This window comes from Crocuta crocuta, unplaced genomic scaffold (assembly GCF_008692635.1).
Source record: "Crocuta crocuta isolate KB4526 unplaced genomic scaffold, BGI_CrCroc_1.0 scaffold205, whole genome shotgun sequence".
NCBI classification, from domain to species: Eukaryota; Metazoa; Chordata; class Mammalia; order Carnivora; family Hyaenidae; genus Crocuta; species Crocuta crocuta.
In genome coordinates, this window is record NW_027530644.1 from 617,254 (window position 1) to 631,109 (window position 13,856).

The following is a 13,856-nucleotide window of genomic DNA, read 5'->3' on the forward strand; positions in this document are numbered from 1 at the left end:
TTCCATGTTTTGGCTATTGTGGAGAGTGCTGATATGAACCTTGGGGTCCATGTGCCCCTATGCATCAGCACTCCTGTATCCCTTGGGTAAATTCCTACCAGTGTTACTGCTGGGTCATAGGGAAGTTCTATTGTTAATTTTTTGAGGAACCTCCACACTGTTTTCCGGAGGGGCTGCACCAGCTTACATTCCCACCAACAGTGTAGGAGGGTGCCCATTTCTCCACATCCTCGCCAGCATCTAGAGTTCTCTGATTTGCTCATTTTAGCCACTCTGACTGGCGTGAGGTGGTATCTCAGTGTGGGTTTGATTTGTATTTCCCTGATGAGGAGGGACGCTGAGCATCAGTGTCCCTAAATGCATGGTTTTTGAATGAATACGAAAGGACATTTAGAAAAGTACAATTCCTAAAAATAAGTGAGTTTGAGTTAAATTCTTTATGTAATAGACTTTTACTAAGAATTAATCATGCTATCCTAACAAAGGCAAGAATAAACAAGTCGACCATATCAAATTAAAAAAAAAAACCTCTGAAAAGAAAAATGAAACAACAAAATAAGAAGGTAATATACAAAATGAGATAAACTATTTTGCAAAGCAAAAGCTTTGCAGCTAGAATGCAAATCCTGTCTGATAAGGAGTTAGTATCCAAAATGTATAAAGAACTCCAACAACAAAATAACAACACCAAATTGCAGTTTTAAAGAATAGGCAAAGTGAATAGACATTTTTTATCTTTATAAAAATGGCCAAAAGAGACCTGAAAAGATGTTCAACATTCCTAATCATCAGGGAAATGCAAATCAAAAGTACAATGAAATATCACCTCCTACCTGTTAGAATGGCTGTTAGCAAAAATAACAAGAGCTAAGTTTCTTTCTAACGAAAGTAGACAAAAGGGAACACTTGTGTGCTGGGATTATTCATTGGTATAGCCACTATTGAAAATAGCATGGAGTTTCCTTGAGAAATTGAATACAATCTACCATATGATGCAGAATTCCCACTTCTGGGTATCTATCCAAAGGAAATAAAACCAGAATCTTGAAGATCTGTCTGCACTTGCATGTTCATTGCAGCACAGTAGCCAAGTTAAGGAAACAGTGTAAGAGCCTATCTATGGATGATTGGATAAAGAAGATATACATACACAAATACATACATACATACACACATACACACAATGGAATATTCCATGAGTAGGAAGGGAATCCTGCCGTTTGCAACAGCATGGATGGAACTTGAGGGCATAATGTTAAGTGAAGTAATGACAAATGCTGCGTAGTATTCTACGTGGAATCTAAAAGAGCTAAACTCCTAAGAACAGCAGAATGGTGGTTGCCACAGACTAGAATCTGGAGGAAATGAAGAGAGGTTGGTCAAAATGTAAAACCTTCCATTCATAAGATGAATCAGTTCTGGAGATGTACAGCATAGTGATTATCGTTACCAATACTGTAATAGTATTTATAATTATAGTTAATCTCTAAACTTCAGATATACAACATAGTGATTCAACAATTACATATTAATTGATCATATAAGCATGGGTTATTTTCTGGGCTCTATTCTGTTCCACTGATCTAGGTGTCCATTTTTGGGCTGGGATCATACTACTTTGATTACCATAACTTTGTAGTGTAGCCTGAAATTAAGGACTGCAATATCTCCAGGTTTGTTCTTAAGATTGTTTTGGCTATTCAGGGTCTTTTGTAGTTCCATAAAAATCTTAGTGTTAGTCATTTACAAAATACTATTGGTATTTTGATAGGGATTGTATTGACTCTATAAATTACTGTGAATAATATGGACATTTTAACACTTTTCTTCCAATTCATGAGCATGATCTATCTTTCCATTTATTGATGGGATCTTCAGTTTCCTTAATCAGCCTCTTAGAGTTTCTAGATTACATATCTTTCACCTTTTGGTTGAATTTATTCCTTGGTGGTTTATTCTTTTTGATGGAATTGTCAATAAGATTGCTTTCTTAATTTCTCTTTCCAATAGTCTGTTAGTAGTTTCTGGAAATGCAGCAGATTTTGGGTTGCTATAGCCTATAATTTTACAGAATTAATTCATTAGTTTTAACAGCTTTTGCTAAAGTTTTCAGAGTTTAGTCCCTGTATGTTGTTATGTGCAAATAGTGACAGTTTTACTACTTTATCAATTTCAATACAGTTTATTTCCGTGTCCAATTACTGTGACTAGGATTTCTAGAACCGTGATGAATAAAATTGGTAAGAGTGGGCATCCTTGTATTTTTTCTGATCTGGAAAGATTTCAACATTTCACCATTGAGTATATTAGCTGTAGGTTTGTCATATATGGCCTTTATTATGTTGAGGTATGTTCCCTTATATACCCTGTCTGAGAGTTTTTGTCATAAATAGTTCCCTAATATTATCAAATGTTTTTTCTCCATCTATTGAAATAATAAGGTTTTTAACTCTGATTTTGTTAGTATGGTAATCATGTTGGTTGATTTGCATATGTTGATCTATCTTGTATCCTCAGCATAAATCCCACTTGATTGTGAATTATCTTTTAATGTATTGTTAAATTAGGTTGAGGATTTTTATCTGTTAATCAGTGATATTGGCCTGTAATTTTCTGGAGGGGGGGGTAGTGTCTTCATCTGGTTTTGGTATCAGGTTAATGCTGGTCTTGTAAAATGAATTTGGGAATTTTGCTGCCTCTAATTTTTTGTAATAGTTTGAGAAGGATAGATATTAACTCTTCAAATGTTTGGAAAAATTATCTGTGAAGCTGTTTGGTTCTAGACTTCTATTTTTATGGGAGTTTTGTGATTACCAACTCAATTTTGTGACTAACTGGTCTGCTCAAATTTTATTTATTCTGGAAGATTTATTTATTCAGTCTTGGAAGATTATGTGATTCTAGGAATTTATGTCTTCTAGGTTGTCCAAAATCTTGGCATATTTTTTTTAGTCTCTTAAAATCCTTTGTATTTATTTGATTTCATTTGTGATTTCTTCTCTTTCCTAATTTTGAGTGCTCTTTTTCTTGAAATCTGGCTGATGTTTTATTAGTGTCATGAATCTTCTCAATCTAAGTTTTTCAAAGAATCATATCTTAGTCTCATTTATCTTTTCTAATTGTTTTTGTCTCTTTTTCATTTGTTTCTGCTCTAATCTTTATTTCCTTCTCACTTTTGGCTTTTTTTGTTCCTCTACCTCTTTGTGTGTAAGGTTAGTTTTTTTGATATTTTTCTTTCTTGAGGTAGGTCTGTATCCCTCTATGCTTCCTCTTAGAACTGCTTTTGTTGTGTTAAAGGTTTCTAAACTATTTTTCCATCTTTGCCACCAGGTGTATTTTATTTTTCCTCTTTGGTTTTTTTCATTGACATATTGGTTGTTTAATAGACTATGGTTTAGCCTCCATCACTTTGTGGGTTTTTTCTAGTTTTCTTTTTATAACTGACTACTAGTTTCATGCCATTATGGTCAGAAAAGATATTTAATATGATAAGTATAATCATACCATTGAGACTCATTTTGTGACTTAGCATATAATGCATCTTGGAGAATGTTCCACGTGTACTTATATTGTGTGCATTCTGTTTCGGTATGGAATGTTCTGTATCTGTTAAGGCCTTCTAATGTGTCATTCAGAGCTGCCATACCCTTACTAATTTCTGTCTGATATATCCACTGATGTAAGTCTGGGTATTAAATTCCCCTAGTATTATATTACTGTCAATGTCTCCCTTTATATCCATGTTTCCTTTATATAATAGGTGCTTTTATGTTGGGTGAACAGATACTTAAATTTTTATTTTATTTTATTTTATTTTATTTTATTTTGGATGGATCCTTTCATCATTATGTAATGGACTTCTTTGGCTCTTGTTACAGTGCTTGTTTTTTGTTTTTTGTTTTAATTATTTAAATTCAAGTTAGTTAACATACAGTGTAGTATTGGTTTCAGGAGCAGATCTCCCAGTAATTCATCGCTTACATATAACACTCAGTGTTAATCTCAAAAAGTGCCCTCCTTAATGCCCATCACCCATTTAGCCCATTTCCCCACCCATCATCCCTCCAGCAACCCTCAGTTTGTGTTCTGTTTTTAAGTTTTTTATGGTCTGTCAGCCTCTTTGTTTTTATCTTATTTTCCTTCCCTTGCCCTATGTTCATCTTTTGTGTTTTTTAAATTCCATATGTAAGTGAAACCATATGATACTTGTCTTTGACTGACTGACTTAGCTTAGCATAATATACTCTGGTTTCATTCACAGTGTTGAAAATGGCAAGATTCCATACTTCTTGATCACCAAGTAATATTCTAGTGTGTGTGTGTGTGTGTGTGTACCACATCTTTACCCATTTATCAGTTGATGGACATTTGGGCTCTTAACATAATTTTGCTATTACTCATAAGGCTTCTATAAACATTGGGGTGCATGTGCCCCTTTAAATTACCATTTCTGTATCCTTTGGATAATACCTAGTAGTGCAATTTCTAAGTTGTAGGGTACTAGTGCAGCCACTCTGGAAAACCAAATGGAGGTTCCTCAAAAAAGTAAAAATAGAAGGGTGCCTGGGTGGCTCAGTCGGTTAAATGTCCAACTTCAGCTCAGGTCATGATCTCATGATTCATGGGTTCAAGCCCCGTATCGGGCTCTGTGCTGACAGCTAGCTCAGAACCTGGAGCCTGTTTCAGATTACGGGTCTCCTCCACCCCTCTGACCCTCCCCTGCTCACGCTGTCTCTCTCTCTCAGAAATAAAAAACATTTAAAAATATTTTTTAAAAATTAAAAACAGAACTACAGTCTTGACTCTTTATTTTAAGGTCTATTTTATTTGATNGCCCGACGCGGGGCTCGAACCCACGAACCGCGAGATCATGACCTAAGCGAAAGTCGGACGCTTAACCGACTAAGCCACCCAGGCGCCCCAAGTCTTTTTCTTCTTAATTCCATTCTGTCACCCTTTATTTTTTTTTATAGAGGTACTTAGACCATTTACATTTACATTTAACTATTGATAGGTATGTACTTACTATCATTTTGTTATTTCTTTTCTAGTTGTTTTTTTAGTTCTTCTGTTAGTTTCTCCTTCTCTTGATCTCTTCCTTTGTGGTCTGATGACTTTCTTAATATTATGCTTGGATTCCTGTCTCGTGTTTGTGGATCTATTATAGGCTTTTGGTTTTTGGTTACCAAAAGGTTCATAGATAATATGCTAAGTATAACAGTCTATATTAAAGTGATGGTTACTTAAATTTGAATACATTCTAAAANATTTTAATATATTATACATATTTATATAATAAAATATTTTTATTTTGATACTTTTGACTAATTTTTGTAGATATAATTTTTACTACTTTTATCTTTTAACCTTCATACCCAATTTATAAATGATTGATCTACTACCTGTACTGTATGCTTGCTTTCACCAGTGAAATTTTTTCCTTCCATAATTTTCTTAATTTAAGCTATGACTCTTTTCACTTAAATTCTCTTAATACTTAAGACCAGTTTAGTGGTGACGAACTCCTTTAACTTTCATTTTGGTAACTCTTTATCATCTCTTCTATTCTGAAGGATAACTTTGCCAAGTAGAGTACTCTTGATTGTGGTTTTGATCTTCTTTTTCCTTTTTACTCTTTGAATATATCCTGCCACTCCCTGCTGGCCTGTATAGTTTCTGCTGAAAAACTACCCAATAGTTACATGGGGTTCCTTTGTATGTAACGATTTGCTTGTAGTTTTTGTTTGTTTGTTTGAGAGACCGAGAGAGACCGAGACTGAGAGAGACCGAAGGAGAGGGAGAGAGGGAGAGAGGGAGAGAGACCAAGAGAGAGACTGTGTGTGTGTGTGTGTGTGTGTGTGTGTGTGTGTGTGTGAATTCTGTGAATTGGGTCCATCCTGTTCAATTCTAGATGCTTTCTGGACATGATGTCTATTTGTTTTCCCAGGATAGGAAGTTTTTCAGCTATTTTTTAAAGTTTATTTTTATTTGAGAGAGACTGAGACAGGGTAAATAGGGAATGGCAAAGAGAAAGAGGGAGAGCGAGGAAGAGAGAAAGAATCCCAAGCAGGCTCCACTCTGCCAGTGCAGAGCCTGACATGGGACTTAAACCCATGACTGTGAGATCATGACTTAAATGGAAACCACAAGCCAGATGCTTAACCAACTATGCCACCCAGGTGCCCCTTAGTTACTTCTTAGACAAGTTTTCTATTCCTTTCTGTCTCTTCTCCTCAGGAGACTTCTGTAACACAAATGTTTGTATGCTTGGGGTTGTCACAGATGTCTCTGAAACTATCCTCATTCCCCCCCCTGCTTGTTGTTGAGCTTGAGTGCTTTCTACTACCCTGTTTTCTATGTCATTGATCCATTCTTCAATTTCTAATCCTCTGTTGATCCCCTCTAGTGTAGTTTATATTTCAGTTCCTATATTGTTTAGCTTTGGTTCCTTTTCATATTTTCTATCTCTATGTTGAATTTCTCACTGAGTTCATCTACTCTTCTCTCAAGGTCAGTGAGCATCGTGATGACTATTACTTAAAACTCTTTATCAAGTGAATTGCTTGTCTCCTTTATTTAGCTCTTTTTCTGGGGTTTTGTTCTGTTCTTTTGTTTGGATCACAATCCTTTTTCTCTTCAGGTTGTTTGACCCTGTGTTTGTCACTGTTTTAGGTAGTTCAGCTGTATCTCCTGGTCTTGAAAGTAATGGCCTTAGGTAGAAGGCATCATGTGGGGTCCAGTAATAAATTCCTCCTGGTCACCAGAACCAGATGCTCCAGGGGTAGTCCTGTGTGGGCTGCATGTGCCCTCTTGTGGTGAGGCTATGACTGCCATGGCCATTAGCCTGGCTGTCCAGAAAGTCCAGCTCTTATTGCCTTCGGTGCATTGTTGAGCAGAGCTTGTCTGGTTGCAGTCTTTGTGGGTGTGCGGGTGGGGCCCCCATCCCTCCTCCACTAGGCAGAAATACTCCAAGTAATCTGGGGGTGGGGTGGTGCCAGTTCTAGTGACTGCTGCTGGCCAAGTGTGGTGGGGCAGTAGTAGCTCTAGGGCATGCTGGTCCCAACTGAGGCTACTTACTGGGTGTGCCAGAGTAAGAGGTGCTTTAGAGAGTCACTTTGTTGTAAAGGTGGGTTGGGTAGAGCGGGACCTCAGAGGAACACTGGGCTAGGCAAATATTGCTAACAACATAGGTGGTGTCAAAACTGGTTGCCATAAATGTCAAGTCAGCGAGGCTACAAGAGGGCAAGAAAAATAGTACCTGACGGCACCTCTGTTACCAGAGAAGGCTCCTGCAGATCCTTGATCCTCTGGTTCACATCTGAAAATTGTCAGTGATTCTTCATAAATACCCCAAGCACTGCTCAAACTGCTACTTCCATGCTGGGTCTCAGACCAAGCGACCTAGCATACTGTCCTTGAAAAACAGAGTTTTGCTTTCCTGCTGCCCTCTGGCTCTCCTAGAGCTAACTCCCACTGGTTTTTCAAAGCCTTAAGTTGAGGGTTTGTTTTCCCAGAGAAGGTCCTCATGGCTGCTATTGCCTGATTTAGGGCTTGATTGCCTTGTTTCTCAGAGTGCCTCCATTGCCTGTGATATCCTGGTGTGGCAGTGATCCACAAACAGGAGTGGTTTGGTTCCTTATTGTACCTCTTCCCCTTGTACCCATCTTGATGTGTCTTTGTGGCCTTTTCTTCATTCCTTTTAGCTGCGGAAAATCTGCTTTGCCAGTCATAGGTAATTTTTACAAAGACTTAGGTTATACATAGTTTATTTTGAGTGTGTTCATGAGAGATGAGCTCAGGATCTTCTTGTTCCACTACCTTGTTCTCTCTGTCTGAACATCTTAACAAGACAACAGTTTACATACACTTGAAAGTCCCTAGGAGAGTAAACGTTTTCACCACCACCACAACAAAAAAAGTGATAAGTATGCAAGGTGATGCAGGTGTTAACTAGCCCTATTGGTAGCAATCATTTCTGAATAGAGTAGTATATCAAATCATCACATGTGTAGGTTTAAGGTCGACAAATGTTAAGTCAATTATATCTTGATAATTGGGGGAAAAGAACCTTGATTTCTAATCATATCCACAAATAGACTCTATGTGTTTAAGTCTGAATCATTTGGAAAGAAAGATAACTACTAAATAATATCTCTATATAAATATTAAGGGAATTGGTGAAGATAACCAAATTTTGGTTATGGTTCCTCCAAGCATAGGGACTAATTAGTAACGTATAATTACTAATCTGACTGCTTAATGTGAGACACATTTGAACAGGCAGCTTTTTTATTTGAAGCCTGGACCAGTTTTGATTCCCTAGGGAGAATCTCTGCCTCCCCACATTCTCCTGAGGGGTAAAATTGTCTTCTATTCTCTCTGCATGTTGTTATATTACACTGTATTTTATTGGAATTAACTTCAAATTCCTCCTTGAGTCATGGCTTCCTTCATACTAGAGTTTCAGTGACATGCTGATTTGGCAATATAATTAATGTATGCCTTCCTGAGAGGAAAAAATATGAAGACCTCTTAAACTGTCATTTTCCACAAACTTAGATGGGTGTTAACATCGTTCCTCATGATGAGCTCGACCATGGACGAGATGGGATGGTGATTGAGAGAGTGGCGAGGAATGGTTAAGAAGGGGTCAGGAAAAGATGCCCAAGGAAACTCCTGCTTCTCTCTTTCTCCTCCTTTCATGAAAGTTTCTATTTAGTGTGGACTTTTCTTGCAGCATATTTTCCCTATTTTTTATGCTATGCCTTTTGGTACAGCTCTACTGCTCAAAGGTACCAGAATTGGATCATGATAAGTATAGGAAAATTAATAAAATTTAGAAAATACTTCTCCCTCAATGAATCCTGGCTTTCAATGCTATTGTTTGTTCATGTGCTTGAAAAGGTTACATTCTGAGCTCAAACTGTAGCATGATATATATTTCTCCATCCCCTTACTTTTAATCTGAAGGTATCTTCCAGTCTAAAATGAGTTTCTTGTAGACAGCATATAGATGGATTTTGTTTTTTTATCCATTCTGCTACCCTATGTCTTTTGATTGGAGCATTCAGTCCATTTACATTCAGTGTTATTATTGAAATATGTGGGTTTAGAGTCTTTGTATCTTTTGTAGGGTTCATGTTTGTGGTGGTGTCTCTGGTATCTTTGTTCCTTGCAACCTTTCCTTCAGAGTGTCCCCCTCAGGATTTCTTGTAGGGCTGTCTTAGTGGTGACAAATTCTTTCAATTTCTGTTTATTTGGAAAGGTTTTTATCTCTCCTTCTATTTTGAATGACAGGCTTGCTGGATAGAGGATTCTTGGCTGCATATTTTTACTGTTCATCACCTTGAAGATCTCCTGCCATTCCTTTCTGGCCTGCCAATTTTCAGTAGATAGGTCTGTCACCACTCTGATAGGTTTCCCTTTGTATGTGAGGGCCCTTTTCTCCCTAGCTGCTTTCAAAATTCTCTCTTTGTCCTTGTATTTTGCCATTTTGACTATGATATGCCGTGCAGAAGATCGATTTCTGAGCTCAAACTGAACATGGACTTCTTTAGTCGAAGACTGTACCCTTAGTCCTAGGAATAATGAATATTGTTGCTTCATTTGTTTTAGTTGTAGAGAATCACAATTCAAGGGAAATGAGGGAAGAATTTTGATGGTTTAAGATTTTCCTATTATGTTTCTATTACATGCAGTGGCTCAACTGAAAGCTAGAGTTAATATATGAAAGAGGAAATAAGGACAAGGGAAGTTGAAAGAGTAGATGAGAGCAAGTGAGAAGAACACGAAGGAGGGTTACAGGCAGTGGGGGACTACACGCTGCTACCATCTCTTTCCATTTCACAGACTATCTTACCTCTACTGCAGGTAGAAAACCAGAGTGCCTGTTATAGTAAGGAGCACCCCAAATTTACAACTGTAAGGCAGTGCTTTTATAGATTCATTCAAATTTGGACTTTGGTGGTTGTAATTGCCTCATCATTTTGCAAGTAACCATAGTCATCCCTGCCACAGGTCAGAGAAAGAGAACAGAAATCATGCAATTTCCTCACATTGGATTTAATTTGTTAGCCACATACATACATACATACATACATTTTTGTGTGTGTGAAAATCCATGTGACATAGTTCATATTTCTGAACTAGTAGCTTGATTGCCCTTAGTGACTGGTTTATTTTTATATAATGGACACTGAATCGAATACCTAAATGTTTGCCTTTATAATGTGGCTGATAGAAAAAGTTGAGTTTAATTTGTGGCTAACATTGATAGAATATCCCTGATCATACAGACTTTTAGAATTTTATGCTTTCATTATTGATCTTATTTATAATAGTAGTAATAAGTATAGCAAAGAGAATAGGTTAGGTTATTCTATAGGATCAAGCAGTCACAAAATGTCAGTGGATCACAAAACAAAGGTTTATTTCTTACACTACAAGTTGAGTACAGCTAAGTTCTAACTGTGCTCTGTTTGTTTCACTGGGAGGTCGAGGCTGATAAAGCAGCTTCTCCCCAGAATACCACCAGAGGGAAATGAGAAATTATGACAAAGCATATCTGGTGTCTTAAAACTTTGATCTAGAAATAACACATGCCCTCTTTCATTGGCCAAAGCAAGTAAGGCTCCCTGAATCAATGATGCAAGGAAGTACAGTTGTTGCTACAGAGAAGCTCAGGACATATTTCGAGACAGTAAGGCAGTCCATCAAAATAGGTAGCACTTAAGTAATTATTCTGAACCCAGCATTTTTCTAAGACAGATATTTAATGCTCAAAGTTGTTTGGTACATACTAGATGACAATACAGAGTTTGGAGGGTGAGAAATTTGTTCAGGTTTACAAAATAGATAGTGGGCTGAGTTGGGATTGGAATTGGATTTCTGTCTCCAAACTCAGTCTGTATTTGTTACTGTATTGCATGTGTTTTCAGAAGTTCTCCAGGATAAGGAGAGGATTGAAATTTAAACGTCAGCTGAGGAGAAGTTGAATGGTCCATATTACCACTCCAGTGTTAAGAAATTCCAATTTGATGAAAATGAGTTTTCCTCTAAATCTGTGTTAGGAACTGCCAAGAGGCCAAAGTAGCTTCAAATAAGCCAATGATTTTTTTTTTTTTTTGTCATTAGTAACTAATTAACCTGCAGCCTGGGGGCACTTGTCAATAGGTGATCAGAAAAACCAATATGAGAGGTCACCTAGGATAGCTGAAAAAGTTCAAACCAGATTTCTGAAATATAAATATTATGTACATGAATATTTATATGTGACAATCAAAGGGAGTATTAAAGTCAATTCTAGAAATTGCCTTTATATTTTTTAAGGTGCCATTGTTTTATGTATGAAAATAGAATAGAAAGATACTAATTTATGTATAAAAATAGCAAGCCATGAGTTTCCTGGTCTAACCAATCACTGACCACAGTGCTTAAAACCATTTTTGGGTTGTTAGGATAGGTAGCTTTTTGGTTTCCTGGATGCCATTTCCCTTCACATATAAATGTGCTTCCCATTGTCCTACTCCAGTGTAATTTCTTAAGGCACCACTTGTGAAATTGTGTATGAAGCCAATATATTGAATAAGTACTGAGGTCCAATTATATATCCATGCTTGTGGTAAACCTGGATGTGTAAAAACCCTGCTCCTTTAGAGCTGAAAGTCAAGTAGGATGACTTAATTTGCAAAGGTGTTTGCGTAATTAAAATAGTATCAATCACAGCAACATTAAAGCATTTTGACAACACATTCCATTTGCACTCTTTACCTGCTGTCCTAAATTTAGTAGAAAAGTAACAAACAAATTGATTCATTTAAACTGTAGTGTTAAGTTGGAGACTGAATGGTTGTATTTCTTCTGAAATTCCTATTTTGAAATCCTACCCACCCTTCCATGTGATGGTATTGAGAGGTGGGCCTTGAGAAGGTAATTCTGTCATGAGTGGCGAGCTCTCAGGAATGGGTTTTGTGTCCTCATAAAAAAGACCCACAGAGCTCTTTACTTTTCTTTTCCCCATGTAAGGATAACAAGAAGTCAGCAGTTTACAGCCTGGAAGAGGGCTCTCACCAAAACCTAACCATCCTGGAACTCTGATCTCACTTTCGTCCTCCAAAACTATGAGAAATGAATTTGCGTATAAGCTACCCAGTCTGTGGTACATTGTTATAGCTGCCCAAACTAAGACCTACTATGATTTAAATTATAGTACTTAAAAGGTAGGTATTTGTTAGCCTTGATTATTATTTATGCCTAGACAGTTATATACCAGGGATTTGGAAATAGAATTATTAGAATTGAAAATTTTTGTGTTTAATCTTATCATTTTTGAAGGCTTAAACTTAAAATTTCCTCATGAAACTAAAATTATCTTTAATACCTAAACTTTGAATGTTGACCTAAAATTTCAAATGAAATTCTAAGTAAACATAAATGTTGGAAAGTATCTTGTGTTAGAGACTTTGATTTGTTATGAGAGCTGAAAATTACATTATTAATGGACTTCTTTTGAAGTCTGAGAAAATGGTACTGCACATTTAATCTTACTGTAATAAAAATCCTTACATTTTCTGGCTTCTAGAATATATGACCATATATTCCCATCCTTGAATATCTTGAAGCACACTTGAAGCTTAGCATAAAAGTAACAGGCCCTCAAACAGGTGGATAACATAATTTTCATTTTACTAATGTATAACAGAATCTAAATTGCATCTTGCCTTCATTTGAAACCCAACCATTTGGTTATGGTAAACTGTCTTGATGGGAAGTTTATCTTAAGACTTATGTAATCTTTGCCCCTTGTGTATCATGATATTTGGGGAATATATTTTCTGGGGATAACATATGGTGGAACAATCTTTCAGGTTACCTGTTGTGACCCTGAGTTTGCATTATGGGGGAAATATGCTTCCAATTAAAATTGTCCTATGGGGATGCTATTCTTTATGAATTCAGGGTGAAGAATAGCTAAGGAGTCTGGTCTGTGTCTGACAGCTGGTGCAATGCACCTTGAATCAATAAAACTCTTATTAATTCCATTCTAAGTACTTGATATTGGTTCACATGGACATGATTCTACAAAGAACTGTAGATTTGAAAACCTCTAATACAGGTTATTGTTCAGAACAATGCCAATATTCCTGAAAGAAGGGCTACATGCTGATAAAAAATTCTGTCAAGTAAATACCTACACATCAGCAGTTGTGGTCACTGCTTTAAGTGCTTTGAGGGTTACAAACAAGTTTAAGGACATAATTCCTTAAATGATATTTCTAGAAAATAAGACCTAGAACACTAAGGCTATATAGATGAGGGTTTATAGAAATTCCTCTCACTTTCTGTTGAAAAGGATCCAAGCATTCACAAATGACCTCCTAGGTTGCCCTATGCAGAATGCTAAACCTAGTCAACATTCTGCAGAGTCAAGTAAAATTTAATTATAGGAAGATTTATTTTCTTCCTTACTGTTCTCCAAGTTTTCAGGTTGTTTTATATTCAGTTGATCATCCAGTACGAAACAGGAAAATACAAAATCATGTTGATTCTCTAGTTAGACTTCATTATGCAACTCTAGCTTGTTGATATATCCCATTGATTTTCTGGAACATGTTCTACTATTTTATCATCTCCTTCAGATATGAGTATCCAGATCCAAAGAAACAATTTTCTTCTGATGTAGCCACTACAGCCCCTCATCTTTAGTAGAAAATGAAATTTATGGTCAATAATGGGGAAGGAGTTGACCATTCACTCCTTTATCCCCATTGCAAGAATCCCAAGGTGATAAATACATAAATATAATTATAGATATAGATATGAATGATCTGATTGTTTAAGGTTCCTTAACAGCCAGT

The 13,856-nt window shown here is 36.6% G+C and overlaps 1 long non-coding RNA gene across 1 annotated transcript in view; it reads left to right on the plus strand.

The window, feature by feature from the left end:
- Positions 1–1,324: 1,324 nt before the first annotated feature.
- Positions 1,325–13,856, plus strand: part of LOC144235539 (uncharacterized) — a 162,947-nt gene continuing 150,415 nt past the window's right edge. The window contains exon 1 of the long non-coding RNA XR_013336236.1: positions 1,325–1,374. This is a non-coding gene — a long non-coding RNA (uncharacterized LOC144235539). The remainder of the gene's footprint in view (positions 1,375–13,856) is intronic.